This window comes from Epinephelus fuscoguttatus, linkage group LG13, assembly GCF_011397635.1.
Source record: "Epinephelus fuscoguttatus linkage group LG13, E.fuscoguttatus.final_Chr_v1".
NCBI classification, from domain to species: Eukaryota; Metazoa; Chordata; class Actinopteri; order Perciformes; family Serranidae; genus Epinephelus; species Epinephelus fuscoguttatus.
This window is the reverse complement of record NC_064764.1, coordinates 8,435,297-8,455,666: the sequence shown is the minus strand read 5'-3', so window position 1 is coordinate 8,455,666 and position 20,370 is coordinate 8,435,297. Positions and strand designations below refer to the sequence as shown.

Genomic DNA, 20,370 nt, shown 5'->3' with positions numbered 1-20,370 from the left:
TGTATCAGCCACTGAAGTTAGAAGCACCTCCGCGGGAGGATTTTTATTCCAGGAGCTGCATTATCCGCAGAGGTCTCTTCATCTTTAAAACAAACGGACCATGCTACTAAAAAAATCGAAACACTAAACATTAAAAAAGCCGATTCATGTTACAAATCAGTTTTTCTTCTGGACTGTTTAGCACACCATAGACGTACCACTTGCAGATATTTTTACCAGGAGCTGAATAATCTGTAGAGGTCTTCTCCAAAACAAATGGACCAGGGGTCTCATTTATAAACATTGCATACGCACAATGCGAGGTCTGAAAGAGGCGTACGCCACTTCCTACGCAAAAGATGTGATCTATAATAACAGGCTTGATGGAAGAAACTTTGACCAATGCTTGTGGAAATTTTGGGGATGAGAAATTGGCGTTGCAGATGGTGAGGTTGAAACCTGATTGTAGAAATTGCTGAATAGTTTTTGGGACATGCTACTTTTGGCATTTGTCTGAACATATATTTTTAGTATGGATCCTATGCATTGTTTTATAATGAGACCCCAGATAATTTAAATTGGTAAAAACAAAGCATAAAGCAGTGTCACGTAAAAAAAGAAAAAAGATTGGTGTTTTCCCTTCACTGCTTGTCGCTAAGGGGCTTCTAACTTGATAACTTGATTGGCAACAAAAAATGTCCATCCATCCATCCATCCATCCATCCATCCATCCATCCATCCATCAGCTTATCCAGGGCCAGGTCATGGGGGCAGCAGGCTGAGCAAGGACCTCCAGACATCCCAATCCCCAGCACCACTGTCCAGCTTCTCCTGAGGTACCCTGAGGCATTCCCAGGTCAGGGGACATGAAAGCACGAACGGCCCTAAACAGCATCGGAGAAACGCTGATTTGAAACATGAAACTCATTTATTCCATGTTTTTACCGGTTTAAGTCAAAGGGTCCATTTTTTTTTAAGAGAAGACCTCTGCTGATAATATGGCTAAGTAAAATCTCACCATTGAACACTGAAGCATTCTAACTGGAAGAAGTTTTAGCTGGTGCAACTTGCAATCCTCACCACTAGATGCCACTATATCCCCCTAAGTCTTACACACTGCTCCTTTAATGCAAAATGCAACTCATCTGATGTATTTGTTATCAACAGGAAATTGTAACTTGAAAGCACCTCTTAGCCCCAGCCTGGTGGTAAATCATCAGATGGCAGGCTTCTCCATATAGCAGCAGTACTATAGTTATCACCTCAACCTCCCTGGACTCCTATGACAACAGTATCTGTTTGCCTGTACGCGTTCTTTGTAACATGCCTGCTGCATGCCTGTGCAGACTCCTCCTTAATGTATACAGAAGCCTGAAAGCAGAATGACCCTCCTTTGCTACAGAGCTGAGTGATGGAGAAGGAGAGCTAACCTCAGGCAGGTAATGTTACAAATAGCTCATAGCTGAGTAATGACAGCTCTTCAAAAAGTTATTTATTCAACCGTGTCGGGTTGTAGTTGGTACAGGTAGGGAGTGTTTGCCTGTGTCGACCCTGCCTGCAGATATCTGTGTGTGTCTCTCTCTCTCTTGTCATCTCTTTTTTCTTTTCAACTGTGAGGCATTGATGATGTGTTGAGTTTCCTTGCCAATAATTCACAGAGTACACCTTCCTCCTCTTGTCCTGACTTGTAAAGCTTCAAACAGAGAGAGGAGTTCAGCAAGTTGTTTAATCTCACATGCAAATCAATCTGATTTATAAGTTTAATATATTTTTTTTTCCCTGTAGTTGATTGATTTCTCTACAAATTAACTACTCTCTGGTTTCGTTTTACACAGTGAACCTGTATTTTAATAAGCTTTATGTTTCAAGAGTGCTGCCAGAGTGACATTATTACATCACAGTATGTTCTTAATGAATATCTTAATGACATAATTGAATATTTTTTCAGCAAAATTACCTTGCTTGTCATTTTGCAATGTTAGCCAACATTTGAACTGGTGGTGTGTTCTGGGTTGATATGAGTTCCACTGGAATGAGTTTGGAGTGAAGCCATGTTTTCATGGCAAGCCTGACATGTTGTGATTTGGCGACTATGCCTGCTATATACTCTCATTTTTCATACATCCACACTTTTATCCACACAAAAACCACAATTTGCATGCACACGTGGACAACAGAAAAAGCCCCTGTACAAGTTTAAGTCACCCTTATCATTTTCAATCCTACTGTCTTGCTGGCAGGACAGTCAGTGCAAACTCGTGTCATGCAGCCAACAATTTTTCAAATCCACAGACTTTTATTATTCCAAAGTTTCCAAAAATATCAAATATGGCAGGCTATTGGGTAACTGTGTAAAAAATGATGGACAAGACATCGAATATTTATTTGACTGAATGGTGCAGCCATAGAAAACCTGGAGTCTAGAGTTTTACTCAGTATAAACATCATATGGCTTTAAATAAAGAACTAAAACAATGCAATAATTTATGTGATACTGTCATGCAGTGTGATAAAATATATTTATGTCCAATATAAAGGTATACTATGCAGGATTTTCCACTCATACAGAAGTAATCCGTCTCAATCATCACTTATGACCCACTCTGTGTGTGGCAGTGTATTTATTTGCAGAGACTCTGCCCTCTGCCTGTATTTTCTTATTTTCTTCCACATTTGTGATGCTCAGGACGGTAGTGGGCATAATGCTCAGTTTAGATCTGGACTTAGTAAGCGACCAACTGTAAGCAACATGCATCTAAGAGGAGCTATGAAAATAGCAGACACAGCACCAAAGAAACACAAATATAGTGAAGGGGAGTCACTCTGGGTTGGCTTTCACTTTCAGTTTCGCCGGGGAATCTATTTACAAAGAGTAACCGTCAATTCCTGCATAATATGTAGGCCTTCCTTTAAAGCTACATCAGGGCAAACGAAAGGTAACTGGGTGAAAAAGGGCTATTAAAGGTAAAGTCTGTATTCACGTACTCTGGTGTTGTTGAACACCAGATTTGATTTGGACATAAAGGTAAAGTGAGATTTGAAGAATATCCCTCTCTTTTGTAGCTGTCTATGTTGGTTATGTGTTATACCGGGGTCAGTCCTATGTTCCCACAGCCCTATGTTCCCACATTTCTAAGATTTTTCTTAAAAGTAGGCCCTATGTTCCCACATTTCCGAGATTTTTCTCAAAATTAGGCCCTATGTTCCCACAGTTCCCACATTTCTAAGATTTTTCTTAAAATTAGGCCCTATGTTCCCACAGCCCTATGTTCCCACATTTCTAAGATTTTTCTTAAAATTAGGCCCTATGTTCCCACATTTCCAAGATTTTTCTCAAAATTAGGCCCTATGTTCCCACAGTTCCCATATTTCTAAGATTTTTCTCAAAATTAAACCCTATGTTCCCACAGCCCTATGTTCCCACATTTCTAAGATTTTTTTTTAAATTAAACCCTATGTTCCCACATTTCTAGGACATTTTCAAAATTAGGTCTTGTGTTCCTACATTTCCCTTCAACTTAAGCCCTATCCCCCACAAGGGTTAGGGGGGATAATAGGTTGGGTGTAATTGGCTACCAAATTGGGAGAAAGGGGGATAAAATCTGATACAAATTTATGAAAAATGAAATGTGGGAACATAGAGCTGTGGGAACATAGGGCTGTGGGAACACAGGGATGTGGGAACATAGGGCGGTGGGAACATAGGCGCACTACCGTTAAATATTGCCATTTTGTCTGTGGACTTTCACGTCTAAATGCGGGTATCCTCCAGCGTCTGTTGCTGACAATTAATGTCAGTGTATGCTTATTACATGCATTGTGTCTTTTCAAAATACACCTCTATTTTCATAGGAAATGTACAGTTTCTTATCATTCCCTTTTGCTAGCCAGGTGTAGCTACACATTTTGACAAATAAAGGCCTGTCTCAAGTAGACACCTGGTCTGATTGCCAAGCAGTTTTTTTTTTTTTTTTTTGTTAATAGAAGTTCTTCGGATGTATAAAACTGGGTTATTGACAACCTCAAATTATGTTTCCATTTCTCAATTACCCTGTATGTTATTCATATATGCATAGTCCATAAGGGTTCTCAGATCAAAAAATCAAAAGTTTTTTTTTTAATAAATAAAATGAACCCACGTTGTGAATATGGTTTTAATGGGATAAGGTGACATTGTATCGGTATGTTGGGTGCCGTAATCGTCGAGTGCCGTAACTCGCATTTCATAATGCTGAGAAAGGTACCTTTGTGCGTCAGTATGTTACACGGATGTCCACTGATAAAGATGCCAGTATTTGGCGACTTCGGTTGGTGGCCGCTGTGTCAGCAACTGCTATCACCCAGTGCATATTATACCTCCGCTAAATGTGCCTTTGTGCATCGGTATCTAATGCCAAAGAGGCAGTATATGACAAGCCAGAATAACAGGCTAGCTACCTAGAGCCCAGTGAGCAGCAGAAAAAAATATGTATATAAAACAGCATGGTACAGTTGAACATTCAGTACTTTGTGCTACTTTGGATTTTGGTGTCATAAGACTGGTGCACTGTATAATGTGTATATTAAAACCACAACTCAGAACTTACTTTTGTGGTCTCCAACTAACTGGCCAGTTGATATAAAACAGCATGGTACAGTTGAACATTCAGTACTTTGTGCTACTTTGGATTTTGGTGTCATAAGACTGGTGCACTGTATAATGTGTATATTAAAACCACAACTCAGAACTTACTTTTGTGGTCTCCAAAACCAACAATTGGCCAGTTGATTTTACAACTGGAATCATTTCTTCATGCTTTTCCAGACCTGTTTGATATGTGCACCTCATTATGTCTGAACGCAGTCTTTCCTTGTAGATGCCTACTGCTCCCCTGATCTGCATTTGTGGGGTCTGGAAATGTCAGTAATGCATGTTTTCATGCTTTCAAAATGTCTACTTGGAGTTTTTGGAAGATGTGTTTTATTTCAATATTTCCTTTAATCTCGTTACAGGAACAGTGGACTCAGGCTCAATCTCACCATCTCACCATCAAACACTCTAATACAATTTTTTTGTGTGTTTCTCCCCTCAAAACTGAATCTCTAAACAGACAGGGTCCATTGCTTATTCTCTGTTACTTGCTACATTGCAGTGTTTGTCTTTTCCCTCTTTCATTAGGAACCGTTTTTTGTAATTGTGCTGCTGCTGTTTTAAAACCCAATGACAGCCTTTAGAAGTTTTTGTGTTGAGGAAAATATCAGATTTCAACACAAGCACTCATGCTTTTTATTTTTTATGAACTTTGAGTTTGCGCAGTGAAAACTGAAAAAAAAAATTGAGAATACTCACGTGTAGGGAAGGAGGGACTAAGAGTGAAGGAGGGACTGAAAGTGAAGGAGGAAGCCCTCCTATCCAAGATGAATGCTCGACGATGACCTCAGAGCTCAGATCTGTTCACCACATTAGACTGGAAAGGCTGAGCTAATTATCCTTGTTTCCTGGAGATGCAGGGACTCAGGCCGGACTCCCCCAGTGTGGTGAAGGTTGAATCAGTTTACCCCCTATAAAGCAGAGTTTTAGTGCTGAGTCACATACAGTGGGTGACAGTACAAAGGCAGAGTGGGCAAGAATGTAGCAGCACTATAACATGTGTTTCTGGGGTGTTTTTGGGTTGGTGCGGCGTGTGTGCTGCATGTGTAGGATGTAGTGTAACATCCATTTTAGGAGCACAGCAGTATTTCCTCTGTTTGAATTTGACCCATGACTCTAACCAACCCCCAGACTGATTTAATAAAAGTGCAATGCCAAGAAAACGTTCTTAGAACCGTCCTTATCTTGCTGGTTCTTCCTAAGATTGACATGACAATATAAGACTCGACAAGCTCCAGTGTTTGCTGACTGCTAAACAAGCTAGTAATTCAACTCCTTGTTTAGCCTTGTTTAGCCCGAGCAGATATACGGGGCTGTGCCACACCATGCACAACATCATTTGGACGGGAGGGTAGCTTGACACTGTTTACACAGTTCCTCTCTGGCAGCAGGCCATGTTTTCCTCTATGTAGATGTGTCTGGGTTTGTGTTTACGCAGGAGTTAGGCCTTTATACTGCCGACCCAGTAAAAACTGTCAGAATCCAGCAGACGCCTTGATGTATGGCTCACATGTGGGGGAAACATTGCACTTTAAAGTTGCATTCAGCGTTTGTCATCAATGTCCCCTACAATTTGGGTTCACTCATAAAATATACTGAGGTCAACAAATCATTCTTGTTAAGCCCAGACTGACATAAGAGTATACTTTAAGGATACAATCAGCAATTCAAGGAACCATATAAATTTTGGGTGTGTAAGTTTAAAAAACAAAGGTCAGCAATTAAATAATAGAACTCTCAAGCCAAGAAAAAGCAGAGGAGGGGAAAAAATGTAAAGCTTTTTTCTGTAACCTCCAGCCAGTAAATAAATAAATAAATGCATAAATGATATGCACAGTGTCACAGGAAGAGATCATGGTTTGGGTTAAAATAACATTTACTTTCAGTTTCACACAAGACACAAACACCAGTCTTCAGGTTGAAATGCCTGTGTTTGTTTGATCCATCCAATCAAACAACATTTCACAAGAACTTTCTCAGTATTTATACATCAGTTGCTCTGAGTGTCTAATGTTGTCGTGGATGGATTTACATTGGAGTTAGTTGAAAGCTTGGTGTATCTCATAAACGCTTTAAGGGTTTGACAAAGTATTTGCTAACCTGGGAATGAGAACGGGTTGTAATGAGATAGGCATGTTCAGGGCCAACCTGTTCTCACCCTAACTCTTCAAATACTGTCACTTTGTCAGTAGACTGAAACATATTCTAAAAATGCTTTTGCATCTCACAGAAAATGTACAGTTTCTGCTTGTTACTGTAGATGCACAGTCTTTTTCAAAGTACACTTGCAACGTATGCCTGCATAAAACACTTTGTAGGTTTAGGCAACAAAAGACCCACCATGTGACATAGGCTATGTCATGTGATAAACATCACTAGCATAGCATGCTGCACATAGTAGCACACCTAACTGTTATCAAAATAACTTGATTGACTTTTGCTTCTTACACAAGAAACAAACAGCAGGCTCCTGAGTTAAAGTCAGGCGTATATATGAATCTACTCACTCTTTGTGCTACGGTAGCTGCGGACAGCATCAGAAATAGACGCCACATGGTCATACCACCACAAAGTGTCTCTGTGTGTCAGTGTCTGACATCAACATCCAATGACAAAGCGGGGGTATTTGACGCATTCGGTGTTGCCAGCGGCATTATAAATAGCTGTCATTCAATGCATATCATCCCACCACGAACAGTGCCTTTGTCAGAGATAACTGTCAAAGTAGCGGTACAAGTTGGGAGTGAGAATGGGTTGCCAGGAGAGGGACTGGCCTGTGTGACTACAGCTTAGCTAAACACTCTAAGCACTAGCCTTATCAGCCAGCTACTCAGCTGCAGCTCATCAATCCATCTCCAACCGTCAGTGCAAGTATTGTTAATCATCTATACACCACATACTGTCATAGAATCACTGTATGAACTCCTGTAATAGTAGCTAAAACCATTTAGCCAGCGAGCTTCGCTAGCAAAGATAGCTGGTTAATGCTACTTTAAAAACAAAACTAAGAAAAAAAAAACATTTAAGTCACACGTATCTACAAAATGTGACTTAATTAATCGTCCTGGAAGAGGACAAGAGAAATGCACTGGAGAATGAGGATGATATAAATATGGAAGCATGTGTCTGTGAAATATTTTAATAATACCTAGATACCAGATGCCAAGATGGCGCCTACTCATCTTAATGGAGTTGCTTGCCAGGTGCATTTACAGAAACGTTTTTAGCTTCAGGAATTTATTTACGTAGTATGAGGCCCACTGAATATTCACAGCAGGCCTTAGGTTTACCCCACTGGCCCTGCCCTCAGGTTATCATTTAGCTCATAGACTTGTGATGACCTCACAGATTTTCACATGTAAAACATCTTTTATAATGATATCTTATGGGGAAACTTATGACTGCAGGGATTTTTTCTGCTGCAATGCCATCAGTGGCCACTTCGAAAAATTGGCTGCAAGGCTGAGCAGTGTTTATTGGGGCCTGGTCTGTGAACTAGCTAATTAATGTTATCTTTATCAGCATTTGCTGGCTGGCTAAAATGCTTTAGCTACAGTGATACAACAGCAGACACAAAGTAGTCTACAACAAAACAAAATCAACAATAAAAATAGCTTGTATACGTTAAATAGATGAGTAAAATTTTACAGTGTATTTTATTTTAATGACTAATTGGTGATCAATAGTTTTATATTTCTATTTACACTTTTATTTATTCAGGTAATCATATTCATTGGTGCATTTAGGTGCAGTATATAGGCTTTTTTTTAACTTTGTTTTGTCAGTTATGGGGCTCCATATTTAATTTCTGTTATTATGCATATTGTTAATATCTTAATAAGCAGTGGTGCTGTGCTGTCAGTTGGACTGTTCAGGAATCCTGGCAGCACAGGGAATTCAAGGATTTTCTGTAACAACATATCTTCATAAAACAGTTTGTTATTTCACTTTTTCAGTTTAGCACATTATTGTTGCAGCACTAATTAAGATAGTGTTTTATGGCTTCTGGGAAACTCTCCAAAGGGAAATGAGAGGTTTCACATGGTCTTTGACTAGTTTTGCTAACAGCATAGATGTCCAATTCAACAGAACACTCAGTTGTTCTTTTGTTAGACTTATCAAACCCTTTGGGTATTTGTGGGAGCTGAGGCAACACAGATGTTGTTTGCTAAGTCGTAAGTCGTGTTACGGCTCTTCTACTGTTCTACTCCAAGCATTGTGTGGCTCACCGCAGCATTCCCCTCGACTTCTCCTGGGGAGCCTGTCCTCTGCCTGTTGTGGGTTGTGTCCATATTGTCACAGAGCTTCTTCTTTACTCAGTTTGGTTTGATTAATTGTTATTTTTACCCACGAGACCTTGTGTGTTTTTTTTTTTTTTTCAAACTTAAGATCAGAGTCTAATACACTCTAGATTTTAAAGAAATGATACTTTGGACTCACAAACTTGATCACAATTCATCTTAAGTGTTGGACTGTCCCTTTAAGATGTTCAGCCTTGTTGAACCAGGCTCCCAAGGGGCATACTTTTCATCATCTGCACATTTGCAGTCGCGATACTGCCAACTTCCTTTCAAAATGTCTGCTTCGAAGGACATTTTCCAGCACAGGCATGCACTGGCATTACTCGCCACAAATCATCATTTAAAATTTATTTAACTGGTAGAGCGTCATGCTCATAAAGGAACTATGCAATAAATTATGAGTTAATCAGGAGGTGATACCCTTTAAATAAAGGATAGTACCAATTTGTAGAACCCCACCCCCCCCACACACACACACACACAAATATGTTTATACTTTCTCATTTGAAAACAGCTAGGATGCTAACCGTGCTAATGAACTGCCTTGAACACTATGGACACATTTGCCTTGGCAACACACAACAGCCCAGCTCTAATGGTCCGTGTTGCTGTCTGCACTGCCAGATGAGATGCAATGACACATCAAGATGCAGTTTAGCAGCTGGCACAGAGAGAAGCAGAGGGGCGAGCTTTGACTTGTTATCAGACAGGAAATCAAAATAAATTAATCGACTCCATCAAACTCCAAAGGAAGCAGGGAAGTATGAGAGGGAGGAACTGATTTTATATGAGATTACAACCACTGGAGAAGCTGCGCCATTACGTTGCCATTTAAGGAGCTATTTCTTATTGATGGACTTTTTGTAAGAGTCCTCTCTTGTGATAGCCTGCACTTTTGGTCAGCTTTTTTTTTTTTGACACAGACAGTTCCCCCTCCCCCTCAAATTCAGCCCCCTTTAACACATGCTGCATTTCCAGTGGTGGAATATGATTACATTTTATTCAGAATTGACTTTAAGTACAATTTTGAGGCACTTCACTTGTGTTTTCTTTTAATGCTACTTTGTACTCACTTATACGACTATTTCATAGAGAAATATTGTTTGTTTTAGTCAGTACATTGAGCGTCCCCTGGTTGCTGGCTGCATCATGAACCCCACCCCCCTCCATGTTAGCGGATGGGACATGGGCCAAACTGAAAAATCAAAGTCAATTTAGGTTGTTTTTATCGTGCGGTGTATGTTCAAGTGTTTCGGATGAGTTTGGTTATAACCAGTTATTTGAGGCTGATGTCATGATTAACAGCTGTGCGCCTATCAGTGTGCCCCTGAGTAATGGCTGTGCTCGCTATTGGTCTCATGGCTCAAGGAACTCGATACTGAATCTGACTCCTCTGACTCTACAGATTCTGGCTCCAAATGAAATACCCAGCACAAGATGGCACCAGCCAGAATAGTTTGGCTTCATTTTTGTACAGTGGGTGGAATTGGAGATATGTCATCCATCTTTAGAACAGTCATTGGTTCCCACAGGCTCCTGAGGAAAATATCAGGCTCTTTAGCTGCTCTATGCTTCACATGTTCATATGTTTGGTGCTGGGCAGGTAGAGTACAGTGGGTTTATTTCTGAGAAGTTGTGGGCCAGAAAACCAAAACAACGATCTAAAAAAGACTGAAAGACTCAAGAATTTGGTGATAACTCTCAGTGGGTATGGCACAATGAATGACCCCTTTCACTTCACACAGAGTAATTTGATCCATTGTTGATATAAAAATAATGATTAGCACAGCTTTAAATCAAGAAATGGAAAAGACAAAACTCCAAGCAAATGTAAAGCTGCAATTGTACTTATTGATTACAACATGAGCACTGGGTTGTCACCGAGTTCATCGGGGGAAGAAAGGTGTTTGAACAGAGTGAAATTAATGACTGGTGGTTTTGAAGTTATTTCTCTCTTTGTGAGACCTGTAATCACTGACTAACAGCCTTGCCCCTGGGCCGCAAGATTCAAGCCTCAGATACTGACGGAGCCAAATGAAACATCCCCTAAAAGCAGCTGAGGAAGTCTGTCTGAGGTCACGTTAGGAGACAAGCTCAAAGCCAGTGATTACATTCCCTGTAAGTTCATTAAATGTGTTGTGAGAAAGTTTCTACTGTACGTGCACTCAGCATTTTGCACTGCTGACTCAGTTCCGCAACTGATCCTCACTTTAAGTACAGATCTCCACTTTTAACTCTTTCTTCTCTTGTATAAATCCATTGCTGTGCCTTCATGTCTGACACTGTAACAATACTCAGACGGTGTTGATCATGTTAAACTGGTGTGCCTGAGGAGGGTGAAATCATCTTCATCATAAAACTGAAGGATAGTCCCAGCAGGAAACCTGAACACAATAACCTACATCATGGCTTCCATGTGACAAAATGTTCAAAAAAAAAAAAAATCTCCCTTTCTCTCTTTAACCAATTTAATGGCTGTGGAAAATGTTCCATTTGGATGATCCTCCAGCTGTGAAACGTCTGCCTTGCAGATTTAAACATCTTTGAACTTTAAACATTAACAGGGTTTCCTAACACCATTGTAAAGTCTGCCACATAATCTGTCTTCCTCTTGACAGGATATTGTGCGGCACTTCTTGCCATAAACTAATCTTAAGAATGATGTAAAAAAAAAAAAAAAAGTCTGGTCATTAATGTTTTGGGGAAAAGAAAAGGCTTAAAAAATAAAATGCCTGAGAGACTTTAGTCTTCCTCTTCCTGTTATAATTCCTAAGGTATTTCCTTTATTTCTAAGGCATCATGAGCTTTTAAACAACTTTTTGGTATTTGTGCTGGGATACTGTGTATCATACTCAAGTAACTTTTAAAATGTGTGTTTTCATTTTATATTTGAAGTTAGGGCTCCCTCTAGTGGACTGAAGCCATGTTGCATATTTCCACATCTGTTGCATGCACAAATGTTCAGACTGTCTTCCATCTGTTTCAGTGTGTGAACTAAAACCTAGTTAAATTTCCTTTACAAAATGTATTCGAAAATAGTTTATTAGGTGTGTGTTTATTTGGTGTGCAACTTTGTGTTGTTGGGAGGGTTAAATATGATTGACTCCTCACTGTCAAATGGTGGCTGAACTCTGATCTTTAGACTGACACCTCACTTGAGCCAATAGGAGCTTCCATACTGACAGTATTGGCTTCAATAGGCAGCAAGAGCCTGTGGTGAAGAAAGTGCCTATCCTAGTTCCTGTGGCCTTACAGCCTATCAATAGTCAGCGACTGGCCCGATTGCTTATGGGTCTTGTAGTAAATGACACACTTAACCTCAAGAGCAGTTTTTAACCCCTAATGATAGACTAATGGTTTAAGGGGAAAAAAACACTATATATTTTTTATCTATTTGGGTTTTCTAGAAGAGTTTTTATATATAGTAAGCTCCTGAGCAGACATTTCTGTCTCTGTTTACTTGTTTTTCACTCATATTCACACATTCTGTGCATTATTTTACCCTCTTTGTTTGGAAAGTACTCAGACAAGACCTTAGAAAAGCTTTTGTAAAATGTTTATTTGTTTGTTACATTGTGATCTACTTTGAATTTGGACCAGGTGAGGCTTTGTGCTATGGTCCCATTGTGTTTTCCAGCAAATACCTCCCAGTTCTAGTCATCTGCTGCATATGTTTTCAAGAAAATATTCCGGTTAAGATAAATATATATGTATTACGGTCAGTTTCAGAGCCGGAAGTTTGATTCTTGTGAAGCACCGCAGACTTGGAGCGTGACTCAGAGACTTGTTTTAAAGGTCTAGTGTGTAGGATTAGGGGCATCTATTGGCAGAAATGGAATATAATATTTATAACTATGTTTTCATTGGTGTCTTTGTATCTTGACAAGAGTCCTCCATGTTGTTCAACAGTAGCCCAGAAAGACAAAGTAAACACTGGCTATAGATAGGGCTATTTGTGTTTGTGTCAGCCACTTTAGTTCTCCTATGCACTTTTAGAAATTTCAGTTATGCAACCTCACCACTAGATGCCACTAAATCCTACACACTAGACCTTTAAAATAACAATAGCAAGCACGCAATTCGCACCTAAGCAGTTTAAGTATCAATTTCAGCCAAAGGTTAGATTAAAAAATATGAATTTTTAAATGTTCTTGCACTCAAGGCAACTAACCTCTCCTGACTGGTCCAGGTTTATAATGTGTGAGTTTATTTTTAGTCTCCTAATTAATCACTCATGTAGTTAGGAATATGCACCATGGAAGAATAATGTGAGCTTAGAGGATTTTGTCTTTATTAAAAGTGGACAGTAGAGGGGTAAAATAGGGCGTTAAAGAGCAGGGAAATGACATGAAGCAGAGGATGAGAATTAAACTTGGAACCTGCATACAAAGTATCTGGCACAGCACATGTCCTAACCATGAGACCAAACCACAAGTGAAATGTTCTAAAACCTTTATTTGACAAAAGACCCCTCAAAAGAGCCAAACTATTAGTAATAATATGTCATACTGGCTTCAACAAAATCATTCAAATGACAGAATCACAGTGAATTGGAGCTTTAGGGGCCTCAAAGTAGTGTCCCACTTTGTCTGGTTGATGAGCCAACCTTGTGTGTCAGTCTGTCTCAGTACTTTAAATGTAACACATTACTGCCACACAGTGGTGGTGATTTCACTTGCCTGAAGCCTCAGTAATAACGCTGTAATACTTGTGTGGGTTGAATTTATTTTGTATCTTTAAAACGTATTGGTCTATTTTTCTTGTGTGTCATGTGATGTATTATATTTGCACAATTCAATCAGCTGCTTCTTTGTTCAGTCTGAAGCTCGGAAAGCTGGAACTTTTGTTGGATTTAAAAATCAAATTATAGAAATTTATCTCCATATGTAATTTTTCATTGAATAAAGATGCAGCTCTGCACTGTCACCTGGCAGTCCTGTTTTTTATGCATTTTGTTTGTGTGTGAATGTGTGTTTGTGTAAATATGCATACATGCATATGCAAAAAATTATCGGTTTGCCCTATGTTATGCTTTACCACATCAGACAAGCATTCTATAACAGTAGAAAAAAGGTTGATTAAAGAGATATATGCTTTGCTTCTTGTAGAAGATTTCCTTGCCAAAAATGCTACTCCCTGAGTCATGTTAGGGAAGAGGGATAGTCAGAGGGCGTGTTCAGGAGGACTTGCATCCGAGTGATGGGGGGAAACTCGACTCAGGGACATATTTTTAAAAAATTAACCATTAAAAATGTGTAAATAGTGACTAGTAACATCTGGTGAAGAATATTATAAATAAGACTATGCAACAATGAGAGATGTATAATTTGTTTGATTTCTATATATTTGTCATTTAGATTGAGCAAACATGATTGGGGACATAGCAATTTGAACTAGTTGTGCTAAAAATGGGGTCATTATTTTATAGCCTATGTATTTAATCCTTTGTACATATCATACTGTTCTATGATAGATGTGGGTTAACCATGTGAGACAAGCTTTTAGAAGTTAGTATTAGCCCATTTGTTTAACACAAAAATATACCACATTATGTCATGGGAACTCAAATGGCACTGAAGGCTAGGAATGACTCATCTGGTGTATACTTAGTAAATGAAGTGAGCAGCCTGTGTTAAGTCTGCATATATTAATCTACTCCTCACAAGGCTGCATGTGCTGCAACCCTGAGGCTTCTTTACTGTTGAAGTTTAATTTCACAGTTGCAAACACTACCACCACTACTACTGCTTCTCCTGTTACTAATGATGATGGTAGTTTAATTACCTACCTCTCTAGGTCAGAACACGAGCTGTTGAGACAGCATGCTGTTGTTGTCCATCCATTAGTGACTTCAGATTGGCAGGTTGTCCTCCAGAGTCACGTGGTCATGCCGAGCATCCTTTGCAGATCCAGCAGGCTGCGTGGCGTGTCTTCACCAGGTTACGGCATGGACCAGTGTTGCTGCCGCCGCGTTTAGTCGCAGCATCTCTTGCTTCTAGTTTTTTCTTTCTACCGCTGGACTGCCCTCGGAAATCGCAGGTAAGGCGAAGCACACGGTGCGGTGGTGACAAATGCAAATGTTACAGCGTGTACTTTGGAGTGAGCAGTTACGCACTGGCACCAGGATGATGCTGAGTCGCTGCCTGGGTACTTGCTATGCAACAAAAGACACACATGTGCTTGAGGAAAGGAAATGAAAGGCTAAGGTGATGAGATTGAGGTGTTTACGCAGACTGAAATATGCAACTTATTGAATCAATGCTCAAGAGTCTGTCCTTGCAGGTGTAGCGTTGCCTTTGGGTGCAGGGCTGCACTGTGAGGCAGAGACGTCTTCATTGTGTGCAGGCAGAGCGGCACCGCTCCGGAGGCGGTGGCTTACTGATTGTAGTATGTTGATAGTCGTTGTTGTGCTGCAGTCTTTGTAATAGAAATTACATTATCTCCTTGCTCCAAAAAAATATCCAAACACGATAGGTGATCAGCGATCCGTGTGAAACTGTCCAATATTCAAGTTCAAACACAAGCTGGAGGTGGGAAAGGTCACATAGTAATGACTCAGCAACTATCGTCTGCTGAGGAGAGTAAAGTCATGGTGCTTCACAGGGTTCCCTAAAAATTGAAGGCATACAGCAGCTGGTTGTTTAGGTCTTGTGGAAAGCAGATGGCTGTTGCAACCTGACACCTTTTAGCTTTAGTGTTTTATAAATAAGGAGTTTCAGAATTGAGTGCAAGTATTGATTATTGTACCACTTATGTCTGAGCAAGAAGAAGCAGAGTGGGATTTTAAAAGCTGTGTAGACTACAGTATGTCCTCCAGCTGGGTTAGCATCATGAATACACCTAGGGCTAACATAATATGTCTTTTTAAACTACCTTCTATTTTGCTTTTCACATACAATAATAATGTAACCCGTTTGCCATTTAGGAGAAAACCTGGTGATTGGAACTAAGTGATCAACGAGTCTGTTTGGAGTCACAGGTGTAATGAAGACAATTTCTCACTTACCACCAGTAGTATCACCATGTAGAGTCGGTATTTTGCTTTTAGTTGTTCTTGTGTCATCTGTGAGATTTCTGCCTCCATCACAATACAATGGAAGTCAGCAAAATTTTGTTTACGGCACTCACTAGGGATGCACAATATCAGGCCGATAAATTATTAGCTGATAATGCGACATTTTTATTATTATACATTGTTCCGATAATTGAAAAAATATTTGATAAATAGTGCCAAGATTGCTTTACTTGACTTAACAGGGGCAGCATTTACACACCGACACAGTGGGTGGCAGTGCATTTACCTTTAACCTCGGTTTTGAGCCACCAATAAACACAGAGAACAACAACAACTGCAGCGTGCTGTCTGAAAGGCAAAACATGTCTCGGAATGGACGTCTTTCACGGTTCCAGAGGAAGACAACAGGATCACGCCAACGGTCTGATCTCCGACTGTCCAAAACCCTACCAGATCAGCAAACTTCCTGCAGCTATTAAACAGGTTAGACTCAGGGCTGAACAACTGTCTCCAGAGTGTTAGCACAAGCTAATTAGCAGGAGTGGCTCACATCCAACACCAAGCGTTTAAAAGGCTCAACTCTGTTGTTAAACTAATTAATAACTGCTAGCCATGTCATGCTACAGTTAGAGATTATTTGACCTGTAAATGTGCATTTACCCATTCGTATGAGTCAGCTGTCACTGTTTGTTAGTAGAGACTCTACTCTGCAGTGTAGTTTATACACTGATACACCAGGGAATTACACAAACACCAGGCTTTATAATCTCCCGCTCTCTTACCGTTAACTATAAATTTAGTACTCATTAAAAGTAATTTTACTTTCAAACCCTTGTATTTATTATGTTCATCTGTACTGTGGGGTTATATGGTGGCAGAGGTGTTGAGGGTAGGCCATTGATCAATACCCCAGAAAATCTGCCTCTTTTTAAGAGCCTAATGTTGGCAGATATGTAGAGGTCAGAAGTGTTCTTTGTTTTTGTTGTGTTAACAATGGTGATGTCAGTTTGATTTGGTTAGGTCAGGACTAAGGTATATCTAATCATCCATATTTTCTCACTACAACTTAGCCGTTCTCACTCCCAGGTGTAGGCCTATGTAAACTACAGGTTATACACTTCTTTTTTTAAATACAAAAATGAGAAATTATCTGTTATTGTATGGCTTATCGGCCATGAGCAGCAGGTAATTCTCGGTTATCAGTATCGGTTGTAAAAATCCATATCGGTGCATCCCTGGTACTCACAGCAGAGAATTTTGTCATTTAAAACAAAATTAGAAACCTCTGAGCTAATGCTAATGTCGGCAGCATATGCACAGTAACAATGCTAACATACGTACTTGAAACCTTTTAAAAAGCTACCAATTACACAGTAAAGTTACTCATTGTGGGTATTTTATTTTCGTCACTCAGCACAGCTCAGTCAAACTGTCTGAGCTGTGCTGAGTAACAGCCAGGCAGCAGCTCAAAAGGATTTAGGTTGCTTTCAAATTTGGTTAATTTGTTCGGCACCAGAGGGGGAAAATGATACATTGACTGTGTTTACAAGGTCTTTAGTATCCCGGTTTTGAGGCTTATCCCGGCTTTGAGCATATCCGGGATATGATGTTTACATGGAACACAGAGAAACCCGGTTATTCATACATGATAAATACCAGTAACCCGTTTTCTGATCACTGCATCCTATCCGCGCAGGCGTGTGTTACGTCTTTTATGTCTTTTGTTTACAACAGATTGAGCAGGAAATGTGATATATTTATTATATTCAGAGCCACTTTTCTGGTTCTGATGCTTGGCTAAGTAGTAGTGCTTCTTCAATATTTTCCACTGCGACCTAACTTGTTCAGCGGTGCAAGGTGGAAAACCAGCGTCACGTAGCTTGTCCACAACAGACTTGAAAAGGTCGGGATTTCTGTCTCTTCTGCCGTCTAAACACGTAGTTATGTTGAGTTCTTTCATCATTTTCAGGCAAAATTCATTCTCTTCATTGCTCCAAAAATGGGAAGCTCTCATTGCTGCCATGTTGCTTGTATATCTGGTGCGTCACTCTGGTGCCTGCGCACAAGGTGGGCAGCCGTCAGAGACTGGGATAAGGCGTATCCATGCTCCAGTATCCCGGCTTTTATCGGAGGACTCCAGGTGGCAAAAAAGGGTTTCTTGAAACTGGGAAAAGGGCATAACCCAGTTTCTGAATTCAGGATATGGTGTTTACATGCACAAACACAAAAACAGGATACTTAAAAAACCCAATCAAAACCAGGATACTAAAGACCTTGTAAACACACTCATTGTTTTATTTTAGTTTTGGTGTGCTTCACACTCACTTTTTGCAAGTGAACTAAGAGAAGTAAACATGAAGTCCTGCTGACTGAGAGGTAACTGGTTGACTGGACAGTTATGGTGTTTGTAACCCTGCATCATCAGGACCCACATTCATTCATTCATCTTCTAACCGCTTCATCCTCTTGAGGGTCGCGGGGGGGCTGGAGCCTATCCCAGCTACATCGGGCGAGAGGCAGGGTACACCCTGGACAGGTCGCCAGACTATCGCAGGGCTGACACATAGAGACAAACAACCATTCACACCTACGGACAATTTAGAGTTACCAATTAAGAACATGCAAACTCCGCACAGAAGGGCTCCCACGCCCGGGATCGAACCGGCAACCCTCTTGCTGTGAGGCGAGAGTGCTAACCACCACACCACCGTGCCGCCCCAGGACCCACATGGGGAAATCAAATTCTATTTCTGCAGCAGCACCTTAATGCTTCTAAAGTCTTTATATTTATGTTTGTTGGTTTCACAAAGAGATCATAGAGAAATAACTGACTTTAAGCATTATTAGTTGGTAGGGCTGCCACGATTAGTCGACTAATCGATGACTAATCGACTACTAAAATAATCGGTGACTATTTTAGTAGTCGACTAATCGGTTTGAGTCATTTTTCATAGAAAAACTATAAAAGTACCCCAAAATACTCTTATTGCAGCTTCTTACGCTCAAATATCTCTCCCATGACGGTGAACTAAAACCCTTTGGCGTACGAAACAAGACATTAGATGATGTAATTTTGGGGTTTGGGAGAGACAGGCCGACATTTTTCAACATTTTAACACATTTTCAATAAAATGATTAGTCGACTAATCGAAGAAATAATGGACAGATTAGTTGACAGTGAAAATAATCGTTAGTTGTAGCCCTATTAGTAGGCTATTATTAGACTGCAAATCAGTCACATGTTTTGAATAATAACTAACATAGAGACAGAATGAAAAGAGTGTCTTGTACAGTAATGATTCTGGGCTTAATACTGTGGCATCACTGTCACACACTTCTTAATGAACAGACAGTACACAGAGTCAGATACACTGATGGCCAGCTTTTTAATCAGCAAAAATACCCTCCCTGACATGCAAACGTGTAACCATTGTCACATGTATGCATTAGCATAAACAGGTTATGGGATATACATGGCATTTATCAGGATCAGTTATGAGATCGCTGACAGATTTCATGATCAGTAGATGGATTTATTATTGGTGTAGCTGTTGAAATCATGCTATCATAAAATCCTGTGGTTGTTTTGTTTTCTTTCACACCACAAATTGCATTGCCACAATGTGCATTGTCATTGCACATCCCAGTACAACGAAATTTTGTTGGGCAACTCTCCTTATCGTAGCAGCAAATGAACCAAACCAGAGTCTGTTTGGAATCAGATGGAGACCCACAGTTTCAGGCTGTCTTGGTTTGGTTGTTTGGTACTAAACCGTAATAACCGTGCAAATGGACCTGAGTTTGTTTTAACTAAACCAAACAGGTTAGGTGTGAAAGCACCCTTCGCAACTATAGACAGCTAACTCAACGTCAGCCTCCGTAACTGCACCCAGCAGTCCCTCACAATGAAGCTAAAACTCTGTACAAAAAAATTGATACAGCATAGTATTGTGATATTTTGCATGGCAATACAAGAAAGCCAAGTATCAAATTCTTTACTTAAATAAATCATTAAAATTGCAACTACAAATTAGACTTTGGTATATACTAGAAAAATAAAATCAGTTATTTTTTCAGTTCACTTTGTACATTTTGCTGCAATAAAAAGGAAATTAGACAAATGAGCTGAATCCTTATAAAATAAAACAAATGTTAACAAAGTTTTCCTTTGGGGGACACAATTTGCAGTTAAAAAAAAGGTAATTAATTGCAATCCATCACATTACTATGTTATTGCAATGCTCAGCGTATTGCAATCTCTCGTATTGTGTTAAAATCACAATAATGTTGTATCGTGAGTTAAGAATGTGATAATATCATATTGTGGGGCCCCTGGTGATTCCCGCCCCTAAATAATGTAGGCTTATCTCTGGCTTACATTAGCAAGCCTGAGCCTAAGAACACGCCACATGTAAATTAGACAACTTACAAGGTAGCAGGAGTCA

At 39.9% G+C, this 20,370-nt stretch overlaps 1 protein-coding gene and 1 long non-coding RNA gene across 4 annotated transcripts in view; one reads left to right on the top strand and one right to left on the bottom strand.

Moving 5' to 3' along the window:
* Window positions 1-832: 832 nt before the first annotated feature.
* LOC125900231 (uncharacterized) lies at window positions 833-14,825 on the bottom strand. Of its 2 annotated transcripts, none has more exons than XR_007450836.1 (3): window positions 14,699-14,825; window positions 5,309-5,520; window positions 833-863 (listed from the first exon to the last, which is right to left on the bottom strand). It is a non-coding gene; the product is annotated as an uncharacterized LOC125900231 (long non-coding RNA). The 2 variants fall into 2 exon arrangements; XR_007450835.1 differs by lacking the exon at window positions 833-863 and adding an exon at window positions 1,557-1,672.
* The window catches only part of slc4a3 (solute carrier family 4 member 3), a 100,465-nt gene continuing 94,889 nt past the window's right edge, over window positions 14,795-20,370 (top strand). For both annotated transcript variants that reach the window (XM_049595135.1, XM_049595134.1), the window contains exon 1: window positions 14,795-14,949. The gene's annotated coding sequence lies outside the window, so the exon portion shown is untranslated. The remainder of the gene's footprint in view (window positions 14,950-20,370) is intronic.